The following is an 8,438-nucleotide window of genomic DNA, read 5'->3' as shown; positions in this document are numbered from 1 at the left end:
ATGCATAAATCTGCTGGTGTCATACTTCCTAGTTTTGTTTGTCTGAGAATGACTTCATTTCTAAAAAAGAATTCTCATTGAGTATAAAATTCTAGGTTGATGGTTATATTCTTTTCTTTGACTTGAACACATAGTTTTGTACTCTGAAGACCCAATAAGACTCATCAGAAGAAAACTTCTAACACAAAGTAGAATTTCAACTAAAAGAAATCAACAGTAATAAAGAGTGACATTATGCGTGATAATGAAAGGAATTCTTCAAAAAGATATAATGATCAGGAACGTGTGTGTACCCAGCATCATAGCTTCAAAATATTTCAAGCAAAAAATGGCTGATTACAAGTAAAATGCAACATTCTCTTCCTGTTCCTCACTTCCAGTCTCTTCCGTTTATCTTTCCGACAAAAAGACTAGTCTCTGTAGGCATTTAGGATTTTCAATTCCGGGTTAGGGGCAGAGAATATCCCTGGCCTGGACAGTGAGTGCCCTCTCCCTCATCATGGCCAGAAATGCAGAAAAAGCCATGCCGGCCTCAGCAAGATTTCGCCAAGCTTAGCTGGAAGGGGGAAAGTGAAGGAACTTGAAGACTCTTCCTTGCTTCCGAATGTACTGAGTTTGCCCAAAACTGAGAAGTGGAAATGGCAGATCATTAGAGAGATACTAAAAAAGAAAAAAAAAAAAAAAAGTGGCTCAGATTCAGAATATTGGTTTAGGTGACTTCCGAATTGAGACCTGGATGAGTGCGATTAACAGCTGCTAAGGGAGAAGGGACATTGGGAGGTCTGGATAAAGTGCCTGGGCAACCCCAGTTATGGACAAGTTGGCCCTAAAATGCTGGGTCATGAAGGGAAAGAAGCACTGGGAAACTGAGGCTACAAGTACTTTGGAGCAGCAAAGGATTTGCCTGGTGTTAGTGTTTGAAAAAGAACCTCTTCCTCCTCCCAGGAAGACGCGCGCTGAGCTCATGAAGGCCATCCATTGTGAGTACTATGGTTACCTGGACGAAGATGATGGCGTTATTGTGCCTTTGGAACAAGACCAAGAAAAGAAACTCAGAGTTGAGCTGGTGGAAAGCAGAGAGAGAGAGAGGCCTGGCTGGCGAGAGATGCAAAGAAAGAGGAAGAGGAGGAGGTCAGCATCTATGCTGTCACCAAGGAGAGGACAGTAGAAGTTCATAAATTCATTGCTCGCGTGCGGCGCGTCACAGCAGGAGGTTGAGGAAGAAAATGGAACTGCTCCAGAAGTAGGCGAGCGAGACCCTTCAGGCTAAGAGGAAGATGTGAGGCTTGCGACTCCCACCACAGGCCCACCCCAGGCTGGCTGGTGCTGTAAGGCCCCTGCGCCTTTCTCCCTTCCTCTCTTACCTTTTCTGGTCTTGTGGACTAATCTGTCCCCTACCTCCCTGGCTGTGCCGAACATTGCAGCTGTCACTTTTGTGCAAGTGAATCCATTTATTTTTATATAGGGTGTGTACAACAGGGTGCTGGCTCGCTGCTTGTGTTTTGTTCTGCCTTGGACTATGATTTTGGGAGGAGAAGAATCAATTAGAGGTCAACATTAAAAAATGTAATTTTTCTACCTTCAAAAAAAAAAGACAAGTAAAACATGACAAATGCACATTCTTAGAGTGATATTTTGACACATTTCTTTCAGAAATTTTACATCAACCAGAAAAAACATTAAATTAGAATGCCAGAAATTGATGCCAAAAATAATAAATTTGATACAACAGATACTTAAAAGGCATGGTGTACAGTAAATAGTGCCCAAAGACATTGAACACTTTTAAAATTATCCTTGTAGTGCATCATAAAGTAAAGGGTGGGGATACAGCTTTGGTGGTAGCGTGTTTAGTATCTGGGTTTAACCTCCAGTACTGCCAAAAAGAACTATAAAGCAGATACTGTACATGTCTCTGACCATGTACAATTAAGTTAGAAAGCAGAAAAATACACTTAAGAGTATATTTGGAAAACTAAAATGTAACCCTAAGTATTTTAAGACATAATTCAACCTATAAACATCAAGATATTTTGAAGCTAGACTCTTTGAAAAATGCACAAATGAACAGATCAAGAAACTAGAAAAAAAACAGTAAATCTAAGTAAAGTACAGCAAATAATGGGTTAATTGCCTTAATTGTGGTACTTACCTCACAATATGTACATATGTCAAATCATCCTGTGTACACCTAAAATACATACACATTTTTTTGTCAATTAGACCCTAATTAAACGAAGGAGGGAGAAATAACAGTATTAAGAACAGATATTAATAAAGTAAGAAAACAGAAACATTAATGAGAATTGACAAAACCAAAACTTTGTTCCATAGCTAGACAGAAGAGAAGGGAAGAAAGAGAGAGAAAGATAGATCATGGAAGTGTAAAATAGCATTTGTAATGAAAAGTTATTGCATATTTTAACAATAAATAGTATAAGCAATTTTGGCTGATTTTATTGAAAACTTAGATGAAGTGGAAAGTTTTCTAAAATATAATTTATTAAATTGATTCCTGAAGCAACAGTAGTCTTAATAAATTAATAACCATTAAAAAATGTGGAAAGTGGATAGACAAAGAGAAGAAAGTAAAGGACAGCAGAGGGAGAGAAAGACAGAAATGGAGAGAGAAGGGATAATTGTATAGGCCAGTTTTGCCAAATCTTTCATCTCTGATCTATACAAACTGTTTTAAAGAACAGAAAAAGAGAGAAAGCAGCCTGTATTGATTGAAGTCCTGTCAGGAAGCAAGAACCACACAGTAGGGAAGTTTATAAAGAATTATTAACTACTTACTGCGGATTAATTACTGGAAAGAATGAAAAAAATCACTCTAAACAATATCCTACAGCTGACGAAGAGTACTCAAGGAAAGAGTATACCTGGAAGAAGGAGTGGGGGACTTCCCCAAGATTGAGATCCAGACTCCTTTAGACAGGTGTAGTTTCGCTGCATGGACTTGCAGGGCAGGGCATTCATGGACTTTGCTGGGAAGCTTCCAGTAATAGGTGCTAGTGAATTCTCTTGGAAGCTGGTTTGGTTGCTGTGAACCTGGTCAGGAACTTGGCCACAAGAGCAGTTGTTTCCACTGCTGGAAGCCACCCTCATGTGGGGCTGGAAGTGGACTGGGGGCAAGATAGCTGTGATTTACCAGGGCTCGGCTGCACTATGGATATGAGATTACATACACAGGGCAGCACAAGAGCAAGAAGGAAGAAGAGTATCCTGGAACTGAGAAGAGAGGCTTCAAAATGCTCATTACCACATTGTTTATGTTACCAAAGAATTGATAGCAAACTTTCAACAGAATGGAATGGATAAATTAAATGTAACTGATTTATACAGGGAAAATATAGTTGAGATGAACTCATCATATCTTTATCAATATAAATATATCTCAAAATATAATCTTCAGTGAAAATTACACAATTTTTGTCCAATTTTACTCAATTTGCAATAACTTTTAAAACATACAATACTATATAAATTGTCATAGCACCCATGGGAATGTACCAAATTCAGAAAGTTAATGACCTTTGAAAAGAATAGCAACAGAATAGGATTGGAGAGAGGCAAGCAGGGGAATCCAATTAGATGTAGTATTTTATTACTTCTTAAAAGATCATACAAAATGTTGATGGAATAAATTTAAGTAGTGTGCATTCAAATGTTTACAATATTATTCTTTATCATTTGACTGGTCATATTATATATTGGCACATTCTGTGGACAAGCAGAATAACTATAAAATCTGTCCAACCCAAAATTTCCTAAACTTCTCTGACCCTTCATTTTTTTTCAGCAGAACGTTTATCGTTAGCTTATTGCTCAAATGAAACTGCTAATGAAATGCATAACTCAGTCAGTAAATTCATGAGAAGGAAAAAATGAAGCTATTAAAGAAATCATCCTTTTGCTTAAACTGAATCTAATTTCTCAAATGACAAACATAGTTCTCCTAGTGTTTGATTTTCAAGTCTTGCCTTATCAACCCATCTGTCATACCTTAGTTCAAGGCTTGATTCTCAACTAACAAATCATTTGCAGTAAAACAAAATATTACAAAAGAAAAGTGGTATGACTTATATGTCCATTCCAATCCCACCAATTTTCCTGATTCTACACAAGCTCAATCAGTTGTAACACCCTTTAATTATTCACTGAAATAGTCGTTTTCCAGTTCAAAGCATTCAAAACCTACAAGAGCTTATGTTTGGGGCAGTGATTGACAATAGTCCTTTGGAGGTGGGGACCAGAGAAATGCAGTTAATTCTTTCAGTAACTATTTCTTCTTATGGATGGCTTTGTAATTGAAAAACTTGAAGACAGATTTTATGATTATCATTTGTCCAGTTGGGATGCTTGATTCTTAAGTGAGTCATGGAAATCACAAAAGCAATCTAAATGAAAATAAAGCATGAGATCACTAGCTAGTACCATTTGTTACAATTTGCTGACCTCAGCCAGGATTTGTTAGTCTTTCTATGAACACAAGCTCCAGTGCAATCTCAATTTATAAAATTATTAGACAGCCTTGCCAGGGTGACTTATTCAAGAATTGAAAACTGGTACTACAATTAAGCATTGAAAAAGGATTACCTATTTTCCTGACAATTTCTGACTTTCATATCTGGAGTTGACTCTGTTTTTGTGGTATCAACAAAAATGGTCTTTCATTCATTCAACAGAAGTTTGGGTTTTTTTTAATGTGGCAGATGCTAAATAGCTTTAAGTCAATATTGGTCAATTGGACCTTTCTAGTAAAAATGACCAATGAAGTTCTAGAAGTTATGTGAGCTTGAAATGGCATGTCCCTTCAATCCATGAATATTTATAGAATAGCTATTGTGTGCTAGACATTGTCCTAGATACTGATGACAATATGGGTGAACAAGAAGAAGGTTTTTGACCAGTCCAGTGACTAAGAGAAACATGAACTAGTAATAAAGACAAATACAGTGAATAGCCCTTTAAGGGAAATACAGGCTGATCTTTCAGAAGCTAACTGGCTCTTGCTCTTTATTGAATAAATATTTTCAGAAACTCACATATGTTAGGTATTGTTCTAGAAAATACAGAAGGAAAAAATCAAAGTATCTGTTCTCAAGGTGTCTTTGTTCTTGTGAAGGTCAAACCTTCAGCACTGGGCTTTATCAGCTCAATTTATCAAACCAGTATTTTCTCAAGGGTGGTATTTTTACCACTAATGGGATGTGACATGATATAGGTGATTCAGATTAATACAATAATAGTTATGCACTTATATTTATGACTTTTTTATTCATGGCTTGTGATCCAGAATTTTCATTTGTTTTTAAAATATTTTTATTAGGATATAATAATTGTACAGGGGATTTCATTGTGGCATTCCATATATGTACAATATGCCCCCATTTGGTTCATTGCCTCCATTATTCTCCTTCTTCCCCCTTCTCCTTTTTTTAAATCTTTTTTATTATTATTGTTGTTGTACTGTGAGTACACTGTGATATTTGCAAAAGTTCTTATAATATCATAGTTGAATTCACCCTTCCACCATTCTTCTCTATCCTCCCCTTATATTCCTGGAAGAGCCTCATTTTTCCATTTTCACACATGAGTGCATAGTATTTCTACTACATTCGCCCTTCTACTCCCTTTCTGTACATCCTCCTCCCTCTCACTGCTGCCACCTCCAAGTTTTACCATCCTGTTCTCTGTTTCTGAAAAAAAAAAGGACATTTTTATCTGTATAAGACAAATGTATAAGACTTTCATTATGACATTTTCATGTATATATGTATTATAACCCAAATTGGTTCATCCCTTCTATTTTTCTCCTTTCTACTTTAGTCCCCTTCTTATGATAATTTCAACAAGTTTTAAAATTCTGTATTCATTCTTGTATAGAAAGTATATCAAGCATATTCATCTTCTTAACGTCCTTCTTTTTTTAAATGTATATTCGTTTATTCACATGTGCATACATTGTTTGGGTCATTGTTCACCCCTACCCCCACCACCTCCCTCTTCCCCCACCTCACCTCGCTTCCAGGCAGAATCTGTTCTGCCCTTATCTCTAATTTTGTTGGAGAGAAAACAAAAGCAATAAGAGAGACAAAGCATTTTTGCTAGTTGAGGTCAGGATAGCTATACATAAAGATTCCTAGCATTGCTTTCATATACCAATGTGTTACATCCCAAGTTAATTCATCTCTTACTGACCTTTTCACTAGTTCCTGATCCCCTTCTCATGTTGAGCTCTATCACTTTAAGGTTCCTGTATTAATTCCTCTATAGTAGGAACATCCAATACTTTCATGTTTTGGGTTTCTTACCTATCCCCATACTTCCCATGAGTGCTCACCCCTTGTCATGTGACCCAAGTCCAACCACATTGCTGCACTTGCTCTGGATCTAAAGTCCACATATGAGGGAGAACATATGATTTTTGGTCTTCTGAGCTTGGATAACCTTGCTCAAAATGATTTAACTTCCTTCTTTTACCTTCCCTCTCCCATTAATGACCTCCCCTTAAATGACCTATTTTCAAAATATTGCTGTATTTGTATTGGGCTTATATTCTACATGTGAGAGAAAACATGAACTGGCTAACTTCAGTTAGGTTGATGTTCTCCAGTTCCATCCATTTACATGCAAATGATAAAATTTCATTCTTTATGGCTGAATAAAATTCCATTGTATATTGATACTACATTTTCTTAATACATTCATCAGTCTTCCCCTCCCCCTTTTAAAATGATTTCAACAGGTTTCAATGTTCCATATTCATACATGCATAGAAAATACATCAAACAGAATTTTCATTTGTGACAGTATAATAATATAATATTGTATTATGATGTCTTTTTAACATAATTTATTTGATTTTTAAATGCTGAGTTCAAAGAAAAATATTTAATAAAAAAGTATAGATCACATGTAGACCTGGCAAAAACTGTGGTATACAAATCACAAAAAAATAAGAAATATATCTTTCACCCAAAATAAGATATTGTCTAGACATCAAAGTTATTATTCCATTGCCCAAATTCTCTGGATGAAAGTAGAGAAGTCTTATCTCATTCATAGAGCTTAACATATCTATGCTTAGTAGGTACTAAATAAATGCTGCATGAAGGAATGAAAGAAAATACTAAATAAATGGGAAGTGCTATACATATTGCACCATTCAAACTACAGAGGATGTCCTGGCTTGACTGAATGTAATTAGCCATAGGACATGGTTGGGACAGTCTCGGTGGGACTGTCTCAGTGCCCTGTCACTTTACAAGAACAACTTAAGACTTTGCCCTGAAGATTCAGATCTGCGATAGGTAAGACACCTAAAAAATTAGCTAGCATTTGTTGCCCTCAACGCAGAGAAACTAAAGCAGATACCTTAAAAGCAACTGAGGCCAATAGGAAAAGGGGAACAGGTACTAGAGAAAAGGTGAGTTCAAGAAGAATTAACCTAGAAGGTAACACCCACGCACAGGAAATCAATGTGAGTCAATGCCCTGTATAGCTATCCTTATCTCAACCAGCAAAAACCCTTGTTCCTTCCTATTATTGCTTATACTCTCTCTACAACAAAATTAGAAATAAGGGCAAAATAGTTTCTGCTGGGTATTTGGGGGGGGAGAGGGAGGGGGTGGACTGGGTGGTAAGGGAGGGGGTGGGGGCAGGGGGGAGAAATGAACCAAGCCTTGTACGCACATATGAATAATAAAAAAAAATAATAAAAACCATTTTAACAAAAAAAAAAAAAAGAAAAAAGAAAAAAGCATAATGATTTAGGCTTTTTGGCATTGCCTTATGTGGTGTTTCCTCCTTATTGCAATAATCCAAGAAGTTAGAGATTCAACTCTCCACAATGAGAAGACTGGAGCCACATGACCTCAGGTGGTCCAAACTGATGAATAAAGTCATGAAAAGAAAAAAAAAAAAAGATTCAGATCTGCTTTCTAACAAAATGAACATAAAAGAGATTAACCTTTGTATTATGTAACTGCAGACCAATTGGTATAGCTTGCCTTATATCACTGCCATAGAAGAACGGAGATAATGAAAAACCCTTACGAAGTTGTATGTATATTTTAGAAGACTGATTAAATTATGATGCCATTAAATAATATCTTTTATTACCACTGGAAGAGAAGTCATAAAAACTGTAAATTAAAAAGTGTTTTCTTTGAACCTACTGAAAAATTTTTTAAAGGGTAGGGTACCTTTGAAACATGGCATCCTAACAACTTTGTGTAAAAGAAAAATTCCAGCATACTAAAAATATGGCTATTTTCCCTGTTTTCTGCAACTTTATAAGAGAATCTATATCTTGCATTTCAAAATGTTAATTTTTGCTGTCTTCAACTACTGAGGAAATCATTTGTTTCAAGATTCTGAATAATTGAAAGGTTATTAATATTTTTGCTTATAAATCATCTTAAATAGTTTAG

At 36.1% G+C, this 8,438-nt stretch overlaps 1 pseudogene; it reads left to right on the top strand.

Moving 5' to 3' along the window:
* The first annotated feature begins 490 nt into the window (after positions 1–490).
* Positions 491–1,327, top strand: LOC109699200 (pre-mRNA-splicing factor ISY1 homolog pseudogene; annotated as a pseudogene).
* Positions 1,328–8,438: the final 7,111 nt, after the last annotated feature.

This window comes from Castor canadensis, chromosome 5 (assembly GCF_047511655.1).
Source record: "Castor canadensis chromosome 5, mCasCan1.hap1v2, whole genome shotgun sequence".
Taxonomy (NCBI): domain Eukaryota; kingdom Metazoa; phylum Chordata; class Mammalia; order Rodentia; family Castoridae; genus Castor; species Castor canadensis.
This window is presented reverse-complemented; position numbering and strand designations above follow the sequence as displayed.